Below are 13,305 nucleotides of genomic sequence, written 5' to 3' on the forward strand. Positions count from 1 at the left end.
ATAATCTCGGGCGAGCGCAATGCTGACCACATTGCCTCCTAGTGTACCGTTACGGTCTTGAATGAAGTGCTCTAACACACTTCAAGGCCCTGATCCAATATGGATTGTTGCGCCAACGATTATTATTATTATTTTCGCTAACATATATTATCAGTAAAACTACCATAGTTATTTCAAGCGTCTTCTCAGCTCGTATCCATGTGTCTACAACGCATTGCTTCTTTTATGTAAATGGTTAAGTTCAGAGCAAAAACCTAGAAGAATGCTCCAAAACATGCGACAATATCATGACCCTAAAGTTAATTTGACCCCCATACAGAAAACATAGAAACAGATTTGTTTAAATTATGTTAAATGAGATTCTTGAAAAAAACCTTGACCATTTCGGCAAACTTAGGATTGAAAAGTAAAGACCTTGTGAAGCTATACAATTTCTAGGATATTAAATCTCAGGAAAACTTATAATAACCCTATTTAAAGCAGGAAAGTAGGGCGGGTACAGTTGCCCCTCATAATTTGTGAACCACCTTACTACGGTAAAGCAGAGAACAAGGAAATCTGGGAGAAATTCACTGAGTTTTTTTACGTTTTCTGGCTGGTTTCCTAAAATTTTTAATTGCTGATAATGACGCGGGGATTTAATCTGCAGTCTTCGTTAGGCAACGTTTTCATCCTCTGTAAATCATCCGCTTCCCTTAGTACCTTAGTTACCATCAAATTTAAATATCTCCCATTTCTGGCTGATATCACTCCCTTCTAATCTCGTGTACTCTCCACGTGAGGGCCGAACTGTAATTATAGTAACAAAGTGGCCACTTCGCTAGCGTTCCTCAGTGCCGTGACAAATTAGAGCATTATTATACATCCATTTGCCCTAAAATCCTAATTACAATGGCAATATTTACTACGTAGATGTGTACTCCGTTCTGCGTCCATGGAGCCAGCTTTAAAGCTCTGTCCTAGAAGTGCTGTTTACATTGCGAAAAAGGAATGTAAATACGGAGAAATTTCTTAATTTTAAAATTTTACAATACATAACTAGAATTCCCTGTGCTTTCTCACCCCCTCACCCAGTATTTGCTCATCGGATATATATGCATAAGCAGATATAACATTTAGTATCTGACTATTGTTGACTGGTCGTACGACGTACGCGGATATATGCGTTATTTCGTGGATAGCTGTCCTGGCGCGTAAATACGTCTCCTTGCTACCACATAAATATCCTTTTGCGGAAAGCTCCGCTGAAGCAGCTGCCCATTTTCGCCACGGTCACGGAGATTCAGCCAGTGTTGCCGCTAAGATGCGCAGAGCCACTGTTTTTTGCTTCCTCCCAAATCTGTTGAACATCCTTGAAAGCTTGCTTTTGGTACTGGCAGGAACAACGGAAAGCCGAGTGGAATACTAACCAACTGAAATTCAGCAGTAGCTAGTTTCGGGACGGAAGAGCGTGTAGTCGGTCGAATAAGCTCAGCGGCTTCGTTTCTGAAATTTGTTGCAAACATCCCCCAGTTGCTTTGCTCCACATAGGTCAGGTCTTCATTAAGTGCAAAAATGGATCCGTCGGGAATTTCCGGGCTAATGAGAAGGTGTTGAAAAATAATCAGTTGCAGTTAGGGTGGTGTGCGAATAATTTGAAGTGTCCTTGAAAATTTTCTATTCGATGTATGATAGCACATTACCAGCGTGCGAGGTAGAGGCCGAACCAGGAAGTAAACTTTCATGCTCCTTTCTCAGCCGTAAAAACTTGGAAAGGGGTGCTCGCGCAACACAAACAAATTTCCGTGTGTACCAAAAGTCTTCACTAGCTTCGTAGCCTTCGACTTCGCCTAGCGTCTGTTTTTATTATTGCTACTGTTATTGTTGCTGTTGTTGTTGTTATTCGTCGTCGCGACTTTTCAGTGTGCCATTGCGTTCTCAAGCATGTGTTTCTAGCTCGTGCATTCCCCTTTCCCGTGCTGTAAGGATATTCGCTAATGTACATAACATCCTCTGGTGCGAAGCAACAAAGAGAGTTCACGGGAAGCTTCTTAGCCGGAGCCAGAATCAGCGAAGCATTAAAATCTTTCTTAAGTAGCCAGCTTTAAAATGTGGACCATTAACATTGGAAAATAAAGGTAAAGCTTATAAGTGTTCGAGATTTTTTCAGGGATTTTTATACCCGCTTGGGTTCATATCGATTTCATACTTAAGTACAAAAAAAGTCCAGGATTTGTCAGTCTGAGGAAGACCCTGGTGATAATTGGGGTTCGTAAGTTTGGTTGGGTATCTCCTCTTTAGCAAATGAGGGAGTTAAGGATATACCCAAAGGACTAACGTGACCTACATTTGGTTCTAGCCGATCTGGTTTTTTGGACCAATTCAATCTTTGACTGAAGCCAGTTACGTTTACGAATAGATAGAATTTGCATGTGACTCTGTAAGATAGTTTGATTAGAAATGCTCGAGAGGAATCATAAATTGGCCTCTGTTCATTTTGGGTAATTCGTGAAATAAACTGTGGTATCCGGTAAACGCTGGTCGAGAACAGAGCGTCGGACTCGAAGTGAACTAGTTTCTAATTATGAAGTTTTTTGGCTTACTGACTTGGATACATCTCATCCTTTACAACAACTAATTTTATTGGGTTCATTTAGTGAAAAATGTAATTTTATTTACTTCATCTTACATTCCCAAGGCTTGGTATTAAGAGCATCGGCCATCCCAGCTTCCCTTGCTCTTTTTATCTTTTACCAGAGCTGTGAATTTAAAATTTTAAAAATCTTTTGATACTTGATAATCAACTACGTAAACCAACAAACTGGCAGAAAACCTACTTGTGATAGACAAGAAGCTAAATTTTGTACGGCGGGTTACTCTTTAGAGGAGTTTGTGAGCGATATACCAGCTCATTGTTCATTCACCTGTTTTCGGAGATGGAGTTGTTATAAATCATTTTATTAATTTGGTAATAATACCTAATAACTCATTTTTATTGATTTTTTTTTCTTAGCCAACGCCAGTATGTTCATTTTGCCACAGGACCTCACCCCCCAGCTGAAACCGAGAGAACTCACAACCGGCTCCTCAGCCGCGGTTGAGTGGCGAACGCCGTAAGCAGCGCTCATGCTTCTTCCCAATGCCATCTGCCTCCTGGGAGAAAGTATTCAGTCTCCTTATATAGACTGTTTGGGCTTAACACCGACGTTCAAACTGAACGTGTGCTCCCCCACGCTCGAGAACCTCATTGGGATCCTAGCACGGTGACTAGAGTGACCTCGAGTGCCATCAGTCCTCACTGGAACATGGACGCACTTCACTTTAAGCTCCCCAGGGGCGCGAACCACTAACGGCGCATGCTACTTGCTAATATATATTTCGGGAGCAACTTACTCCCTTCTTCAGTACAAAGCTACTTGCTACTTGCTAAGTAGCTTTGTACTGAAGAAGGGAGTAAGTTGCTCCCGATATATATTAATATATATATAATAAAATAAAATTGTAGTTTGGAGTAAGCTACTGGTCTATCAATTGCGGATAGTATGCCGTTGTCCACTGCCGTTCGAATCCAAAGAGCTTTGCGAGCTCTGAGAACAGAGTGGATTCGAATTGCATTCCCTGGTCTGCGATGATTAAGGCAGGAACGCCAAAGTGCAAAATTCATTCTCGATAGAGGGCCTCAGCACGCGCAGCCTCGCGTAAACCGATCAATGATCGTGAGGCAATACTTGCAGCCGTGCCTCAAGATGTGTGGTATGGAAGCGTTTTGTTGACTTCGGGAATACACATAATTCCTTCTTAGGATGCCTCTGACCCAAGAATTCATCATCAACGGCGCAACAACCGGTATCCGGTCTAGGCCTTAATAAGGAATTCCAGACATCCCGATTTCGCGCCGAGATCCAACAATTCGATATCCCCCCGGCCCAAAAATTCACGTCCTTGTTAATGTTGTTCATAGTCGGCTAGAAATATTTGGTGGAAACAAACCCGTTGTCCGAATGCCAGCGAGCACAAAATCGTGCACCGACCGAAACATTTCCTTACGGAAAGCGAAGGTGAGCCGCAGATGTGGAACTCCTTAAACGTGTATTTGGAGTTCGATTGGAGGCTCTGAAGAACTGCGTCATCTTTCTGGGCAACAGCGATTGCCAAAAGATTGGCTGAGGATTTGATCTCAGAGATCCCAGAAAAAGTATCAGCGACTAAGTTGTCTTTACTAAACACATGTTAAATGTCCGATGTAAACTGGCCGTTGTAGGCCAAGTGCCAAAATTGGCGAGGGAACGCTTGGTCGGGCTAATGCCATAATGCAAAAGTTAGAGGCTTATGGTCGGTGAACAAGGTGAACGGCCTTCTTTCAAGGAAAAAACGGATACTTGATACTCAAATACACCGCTAGAAAGTCACGATCACAGGCGCTGTAATTCCGTTGAGTGGGGTTCAACTGTTTTGAGAAGAAAACCCAACGGTTTCCAGTTTTGGTTCACCAGCTGGTGAAGAATACATCACTGTTCTGTTCTGAGGAATCAACGAAAACAGCTAGGGAAGCATCTTGTTGAGGAAATGTCAAAAGTGTAACGTCTGCCAGCTGTTGCTTGTTTGTTTCAAGCACTTCGATGGCTCTTGGAAACCATACAATCTCCCACGATTCTTCGGTTTTATGACCAGGCAGGAAGGCGTTAAGAAAAGATTGATGGTGAGCGGCGTTGACCAGGAATCGACGGTAGAAATTTGCCGTACTCAAGAACCTTTTAAAGTCTTTGATCATATTTGGCAGCGGAAAGCTTGCGATCTCTTGCACCTTGTCTGGGTCGGGTTGTATGCCGTCAGGGTTGATGGAATGGCCCAGAAATTTCACCTGCTGCCGGAGCAATCTTCACTTTTCAACGTTAAGAATTAGGCGCTCTACCAAATGCTCAGACTCGGTGGAAGATGCGACTAGAATGCCATACAAGTAGACGAAACAGAAGCCCAAGTTTCATAGTACAGAGTGGTTGAATCTTTGGAGATATGCGCCGCATTTCACTGGCCCAAATTTATCTACGTGAACTCAAAGAGTTCGAACGGTTTGCAAATTGCTGTCTTTGCAATACCTTAGGGAGCTACGGGGATTGATTGGTAGGCCTAGGCGAGATCCAAGATCGAGAAAACACGACATTTTGGCAAATAATGTGCAAAGACTTGGATGGGTGGTATGGGATACCGGTTCGGAAACGTCTGAGCATTTAGGCGTTTATAATGGGACCAGGTGGAGTAGAGAAAACCAACTGCTGTTGGAAATTCTGCATTTTCAAGATTTTGTGTAAAACAAAACCTTTTTAAAGTCCGTTTACTGTCTGCCCGTCTGTTTGTCTCTCTATCTGTCACACACATTTTCCTCGGAAACGGTTATAACGATTAACACCAAATTTGGTAAAAATTTGGAAACTCTGAACGCTCACGCATACAATGAGCTACATCCCTATACGTCGAATGCAAAAACGATGTGTATTTTTTTTCACTACATATAGTCATGTGGGGTATCAAATGAAAGACTCCAATTAGTACTTAATTTTGACATTTGCTGGAAAGGCGCGGAGTGCGGGGTGTCGAAAGTCATCATTTTTTCCACGGCCCCATTCTCAGAAACTAATAATAATAATCGTTGGCGCAACAATCCATATTGGATCAGGGCCTTGAAGTGTGTTAGAGCACTTCACTCAAGACGGCAACGGTAGACTACAGTACACTGTAGGAGGTAACGTGGTCAGCATTGCGCTCGCCCGAGATTATTTCCTTGATATGGTTCAGATACTCATTCACAGCAGTCCATGCACCTATGCTCCGAAATACCTTCCACGCCGATGTCTGTTCAAAGAAAGTTAATAATAATATATTACTATAATTTTTAGTAATTGGCTGCGGAATTTCCCTTCATCCTCGTTCATCATCACGAAATTTGCAAAATGCAACAATGTAGACTATAATATGGAGCATGATTCTGCCAAATTTGGTGGAAATCACACTATTACTAACCAAGTTATAATAAATCAAAATTTCGGTTTCTGTGCAAATTCAAGACTTTGGATATCAAAGTGGATATTCTTACATAATATATGCATATTTTACATGGCAGGTTCTAATCCACTCAAATGTTTTTATAAAAGAAATATATAAAATTTTCATACCTGAAACGTTTAGCTACCGTTTTCCTTTCTTGTTAAGTAGTTGGTCGAACTCATTCCGCGCAACCGCAAGTTTCTGGGGTGGTTAAGAACGCAACTTCGAGAAGATTGATGAACCAGTAGTGTGAGTGTGGTGCTGAAATCATGATCAACTGGCTCAGATAGACTACGTTTGCTAGTGATGTTGTGGTATTTTCGAAGAAGTGAATGCGTGCATCGGCAACGTCTTCAAAAAGGCTGAGAGATGGGCAGGCTGAGATTTAGACCATCAGGGAAAATTGTGAAGCTGTGGTGTCTATCAGGGAACTATGCCGCATATCCACCAGCAGCCCATAGTGGCACAAGAAGTCAACGTCTAATATACACTTATGTCAGCTAAAATGAAGCGCCATGAAAAATCCAACACAAGCCAAGACTCACGTCTACTTGTATGTAGCCGTTAGTTGTGATGCGCGTTAAATTTGCTGCCGCTAATTTAAGCCACTGAGAGAAAAGCTTGTGGCGTCTGGGGGCTGGATGGACCGAGACCTCTACCCCGTGTCTACTAAATAATTGTGCCTACTAAGGCACTGCAAGACCACGTGTTGCTGCGCTTCGAGTAGACGTCGCCCCGTCCCCCAGCGAAGTTAGTTTTGGGAACTCGCGAAAAAAGTGCATGGGCTGATACATTTAGAAGCCCACTCCACCAACCTACCAGCACACGCTTAGATGCGATGCAGACCGCGGCTTCTGAACTTCTTCTTGTGGCGGACGACGAACGTGTTCACTACCGCTCTCTCGAATGCAAAGCATTGATCGCCGCCGTCATTGTGGCCACTTTGGCTGCAAGCGCGACCATTTGCCTTCTTAATTCCGTCACTTCGAAGGCCTTAGAAGGCACCTCCGCGACCAACACCTCTCGGGAATAACAAGGACTTCAGAAGCTCTGATCCAACCTTGTCCCCACCTAACTGCTTCATTTCCCGAAGTAACTGGCTGGGAGTAAACAACCCTCTTTACTGGACATCTTTTTCTGCTTTTCTTTTTTGTTTCTTGGGATTTGCTTTGCTGCACTTTTCTTGTAAATCAATTTTACTTTAAAAAAAGGTTTGTTGTTCTACCTCATCTTTCGGTACTGTCGAATTGCATCCTTCTAGAGATGCATTGTGAACTTCTTCCTGCACGACTACGGCTTCAGATTCCTTTGATGTAGTTTCTGCTGTACGCAATTCAGGTGCTATCTCCGTCAAAAAATTTAGATCCAACTTTTCGTGCTGCCGTCGGGGTCACAATTTACGTCATTTTATTAATTTAGTAATAATGCCTTATAACTAATTTTTATTTACATAACAATTCCCTTAAAAATTAAGTAAAAATTCGTATAATAACCTTTTAATTAAGTAATATTATTATCTTAGACTGTCCACATTGATTTTTTTTTAAGTGGGATTCGGATTGTTTAATTAGCGAACTATAATCAGCGTTGATCCAAAGTATTTAATTCCTTTAGTTTTAAGTGGATCATCGGCACTGACAGTCATCATACCAGTTTTATTGGAGGTCCTGTACTTGGTATTCCTGCGCTCTACAGCATGGAGAGCGATCGAAACGATAAACTTTCTCCTTGATTAGGGCGACCACTTCTGATTTTTTTCAAAGCTAAGCAGAATCCATGTATAATCATCCACCTGTTAACTCGCCACATCACTATTCCTAGTGTGCGTTGAACACTGACCGTCTTCCAGTATCTTCCATTTTTGCAAAGTTGACACTAAGGACTCCGGGCAAACGTGATATCAGAGATGGTGGCCACAACCAGGGTATCGGAATTTTGGAGTGCTACCGATGTTTAGTACAATAAGTCCTGTCCTAGAGGACATCTCTGAAACTTACGTGACTCGAGAATCTATCTTCTTTCTACAGAGCTTGCAAAGAACTCAGAACCTTTCTAACGCGCAAGTCTTTGTGACCGGGATCGCCACACTTATAATACAAAGTGCAATCAAGTATCTTCAAATTTTAAACTGTTTTTGACATAGAAATTGCAACTTTTTAATTATGCAAACCATTTTGGCTTATAAATTTCTGTCGCTTGAGTTTTAATATACCTAAAGGTAACATCTATATTATTCAAATGCAAATTGAACTACTCAGTGGAATCCCGATAATTTGTATCCCGATTATTCGTATTTCCGGCTAATTCGTACAAATTTGTCCCCAGAATTGATTTTCTTTACTTCATACTCCCGAAAATTGATAATCCCGATAATTCGTATTAAACAATCAGTCCCTTGGCGATACCAATTATCGGGATTCTACTCTATTTGTTTTTCACACCGAAGAGAAAATTATTCATAACAACATAATAACCGTTAACAAATACCTAAATCTAGTTCCGCAGGTAAATTGAATCTCTTATCCATTTATGCACAAAATCATTATTCTCTGATCAGCCAGAGGTTTTGATAGGCAAACTACATGAAAATGCAGAAATCATAATATCAGATATCTATCTCAAGAGACCTATCCGTAAGCTGATTTTTCATTCTTATTGGCTACCCACACATCACCAATTATTCTTTGATGTCCTTCCAGGTATTATACTTCCCCATCAAGCTCGTTGAGCATCCCACGGTAACTTACCGTAAATATGATAGTCTCTCTTCTTTGGATTATCCATTCTGCCGTAATAATCTGGTTGCCAGTCAAATATTCATTCATCTTATCCATTTTAAATAACGACGTCCTCATTGAATTTCCTCTTTCTATTTGCTGGATATTGTTCGTCGGAAATCCACTCTCCAGGAAGACAATGGAAAGCTCGCAACCGCGATATCCGTTGTTCTTCCCTAAAAATAGATTTGATGTAAAACAAATTTTATTTGCTCGGACAAAAGCCAACTGACTTAGATAATTTATTGGAATAAACATTTCATGAGAGTCCTGCCATAAATTTCCCTTTGAATTATTTGTTCAGCAAAGTTATCGTTGGGAGTTCAGGCCTTACTTTTACTGACAATGTTAAGGGATTCGTCAAGTCAATAGGTGAGGACGTTTCATTTTATTCTTTTTGTGTATCTATTCGGACGATTTTTGATTTATTTGTCTTGTCCAACTTCATGACCCCTGACTACGGCTTTTAAGGGTTATTTACCTGATTTCTGTTCTTCACTTAAGATCTCTACTAATACCTTGATCTTATCCCATTTGCATACATTTTTCATTGCGTCCTGGTATCCTTTTCTGATTTTCTGATATTAACAATACACACTTTGGTTTTGTTGACCCAATCTTTTAAATTTTAATAAATGTGACCTTCGAAACAATGATTTATGAATGCCATTTCAGAATAATATAAAATCTTTTGACAGAAATAATAACTGTTTAAGTGATTCCAAGTCAGATGGAAAAAGGAATGCTGCAAAACTCCTACATTTTGCATGACTAAAGATTCTACAATGTTTTCACTTATTAGAAGCTATTACTTATATGTTGGTCCTGCACCGTGTCCTTCCTAGGGACAAAGTAGATAATTCCCGCAGTGAGGAAGGGTGGAAATTCCGTCGGCTAATGATCTGATTTGTACTATGTGCCAACTGATCGTATATAATGGTGAACTTTATTCATTAGAAACTCTGAGGGCGATCCAGACTAGTGCCCCTTCAGTTCTTTGAGCTGCTTATGGCTCGTTGAACCTTCAGTAACATCCGCATGCCCGGCGTAGTAGCATGGTGGGCGCCTTCAGCAGTAATCCTCAATCCTCCTCATACTCAGCATGCTAAGCGAGTAACTCACAAAGTCCATCCCAATGTCCTTTTGCTTCCGTTCCAGCCTGGACGCTCTGCTTGGATTTGGTAGTTCCTCGCGTACTGTACATTCTGGACACGTCTCTTGTGACTTTTGCCATACCGTCGCAACCGACTGTATACGATTCAAAGTTTTCTCTTTAGCGTCTCCAGAATTTCAACTACGCGTGTCTGATAAGCCCTCTGCACTTTATTCCACACCGTCTGTTGGTAATAATCATCATCAACGGCGCAACAACCGGTATTCGGTCTAGGCCTGCCGTAATAAGGAACTCCAGACATGCCGGTTTTTCGCCGAGGTCCACCAACTCGATATCCCTAAAAGCTGTCTGGCATCCTGACCTACGCCATCGCTCCATCTCAGGCAGGGTCTGCCTCGTTTTCTTTTTCTACCATAGATATTGCCCTTACAGACTTTCCAGGCTGGATCTTCCTCATCCATACGGCCCAACGTAACCTATAGAGCCGGATTTTATCCACAACCTGACGGTAATGATATCGTCGTTATGTAGGCTAAGGAATCGTCCATCCTCATGTAGGGGGACAAAAATTCTTCTGAGGATTCTTCTCTCGAACGCGGCCAAGAGTTCGCAATTTTTCTTGATAAGAACCCAAGTTTCCGAGGAATATATAAGGACTGGCAAGATCATTGTCTTATACAGTAAGAGCTTTTACCCTATGGTGAGACGTTTCGAGCGGAACAGTTTTTGTAAGCCGAAATATGCTTTCTTGGCTACCAACAACCGTGCGCGGATTTCATTATCATTGCTGTTATCGGTTGTGATTTTCGACCCTAGATAGGAGAAATTATCAACGGTCTCAAAGTTGTATTCTCCTATCTTTATTCTTCTCGTTTGACCAGTGCGGTTTGATGTTGTTGGTTGGTTGGTTTTTGGTGCTGACGTTGCCACCAGCCCAAGATCCCGCCTGCTCGATCTGGATGAAGGCAGTTTGTACGTCTCGGGTGGTTCTTCCCATGATGTCGATATCGTCAGCATAGGCCAGTAGTTGGGTGGACATAAAGAGGATTGTACCTCTTGCATTTATATCAGCATCACTTTCTCGAGGGAAAGGTTAAAGAGGACGCACGATAGAGCATCCCCTTATCGTAGACCGTTGTTGATGTCGAATGGTCTTGAGAGTGATCTTGCTGTTTTTATCCTTTTATTTTTGTGCTGTTGGTCAGGGTCAGCCTAGTCAGTCTTATCAATTTCGACGGGATACCGAATTCTCTCATGGCTGTGCACAGTTTTACCCTGGCTATGCTATCATAAGCGACTTTAAAGTCGATCAATATATGGTGCAATTGGTGTCCATATTCCAACAGTTTTTCCATCGCTTGCAGGAGGGAGAAAATCTGATCTGTTGCTGATTTGCCTGGAGTGAAGCCCCTGGGCGTATGGGGCTATCTGGCCTAGCAAGATAGGAAAGAATAGCTTATAGGTGGAATTGAGCAACTTTTATAATTGTTGCACTGTATGATATCTCCCTTTTTATATATGAGAGACATAATGCCTGGTTGCTAATTGTCAGGCATTGATTCGCTGTCCCTTACCTTAAGCACAAGTTGATGAACCACTTGGTGTAATTGGTCGCCTCCATATTTAACCAATTCCGCTGTAATTCCCTCGACTTCTGGCGACTTATGGTTTTTAAGTCGATGAATTGCACGGAATGTTCCTTCTATACTTAGTGGTGGCAGTATTTGTCCGTCGTCTTCAGTTGGCGGGACCGCCAACTCGCCGATGTTCTGGTTGTTCAGTAGTTCATTAAAGTGCTCAACCCATCGCTCCAATATGCCCATTCTGTCGGAAATCAAATTTCCCTCTTTGCGTCGGCAGGATGAACATCGAGGTGTATAAGACTTCATCCTGCTGACTTGTTGGTAAAACTTCCGCGCCTGATGCGGTTGCTCCCTGTACTTTTCAAGTTCACAGACCTGTTGGTTCTCCCAGGCTTCCTTTTTGCCGTCTGTGAAGTTGCTTCTTCGCTCGCTAGAGTTCGTGATAAGTATCCGCGCGTTCTCTGAGAATGCAGCATTACAAGGTATGCAGCATTCTTCCGTTGCGTAGTTAGCTTACATTCATCGACAAAGCAGGTATTCCGATTTTTTTTGCAACTGGGGCCAAGTATGTTTGTGGCCGTATTTATGATAACGTTCTTCAGGTGATTGTGAAGATCATTTATTGATGCTTCATCTCCAGGATGTCTGTTCACTGCGATTATTGCGGCATCCATTTCCCTCTTATAGGTGTTGCGGAGGGTTGTGTTGTGGATGGCTTCAGTGTTAACTCCCACCTGATTGTCAGAGGGAGTGGCTCGGAGCACCATGCCAACGAGATTGTAATCCGAGCCCATATTGGCCCCCCTATATGTTCTGACATTCATCAAGGCTGAGAGGTGGCGGCGTTCGATCAGCACGTGGTCAATTTGGTGATCCGGCCTGGAGAGGCCTATGTATGTTTGTGGACCGCTTTCCGCACAAACCAGGTACTTCCAACAACCATTTCGTGTGATACTGTTACCATTTGTATTTTGATGTAAGCTATGGGAGCCAACGTATCGCCTGAATACGGACTCCTTCCCTACTTGACTGTTAGAATCCCCAAGTATGATTTTGATATCATATCTGGGACAGGCTTCGAGGGTTCGTTATATTGCCTCGTAGAAGGTATCCTTCTCCGACTCTGCAGTCTCCTCTGTAGGGGCATGAACGTTAATGACGCTCATATTTCTAAATTTGCCTCGGAAGCGCAGAGCGCATAACCGTTCGCTTGTGTTTACAAAGCCGATAACAACAGGTTTCATTTTCTGGCTGACCAAGTAACCTACTCCGAGCACATGGTTTACTGGATGGCCACTATAATATATGGTGTAGTGACTCTTCTCCAGGAAACCGGCCCCTGCCCAACGCATCTCCTGTTATGCTGTTACATCAGCACTATATTGGAACAGGGTGTCGGCTTGGCAGCTTCATCTCTGTACAGGGAGCCCACGCTCTATGAGAAAATGCGCAAATCGTTATTCCTTTGGCGTTACCGGGTTTGTCGTTGTAAAATCCATCCAGTCAGAGGCTCCGGTTGCGGCTTCGCAACAAGTTTTTTTCCATGTAGGATTGCCAATCCTACCCAACCGGTGTTTCCCAGGTTTTATGCTCCATCGTCTGTACCAATTCACGTTTCGCCCTGGGACCTACACTACCCTTAGACTACCGTCTGTTGGTATTACCAGTGCTAATTTGAGTCAGCCTAGCAATGTCCTATCGAAGTGATTCATGTCGATTTTCTTGATAAATTTTCCGTGGTGGTCCCTTCGTTCATTCAAACCCATAACGCGAAAGCGATCCTTCTGATTGTGCACCGCAATACACAAGT

The 13,305-nt window shown here is 42.5% G+C and overlaps 1 protein-coding gene across 2 annotated transcripts in view; it reads left to right on the forward strand.

Annotated features, from left to right (window-relative positions):
* The first annotated feature begins 1,191 nt into the window (after window positions 1-1,191).
* Window positions 1,192-13,305, forward strand: part of LOC119657996 — a 124,473-nt gene continuing 112,359 nt past the window's right edge. Inside the window, exon 1 of one of the 2 annotated variants that reach the window (XM_038065214.1) lies at window positions 1,192-2,117. The gene's annotated coding sequence lies outside the window, so the exon portion shown is untranslated. The remainder of the gene's footprint in view (window positions 2,118-13,305) is intronic. The other variant, XM_038065215.1, reaches the window with a different exon arrangement.

Source organism: Hermetia illucens, chromosome 5, assembly GCF_905115235.1.
Source record: "Hermetia illucens chromosome 5, iHerIll2.2.curated.20191125, whole genome shotgun sequence".
In the NCBI taxonomy this organism is placed as follows: domain Eukaryota; kingdom Metazoa; phylum Arthropoda; class Insecta; order Diptera; family Stratiomyidae; genus Hermetia; species Hermetia illucens.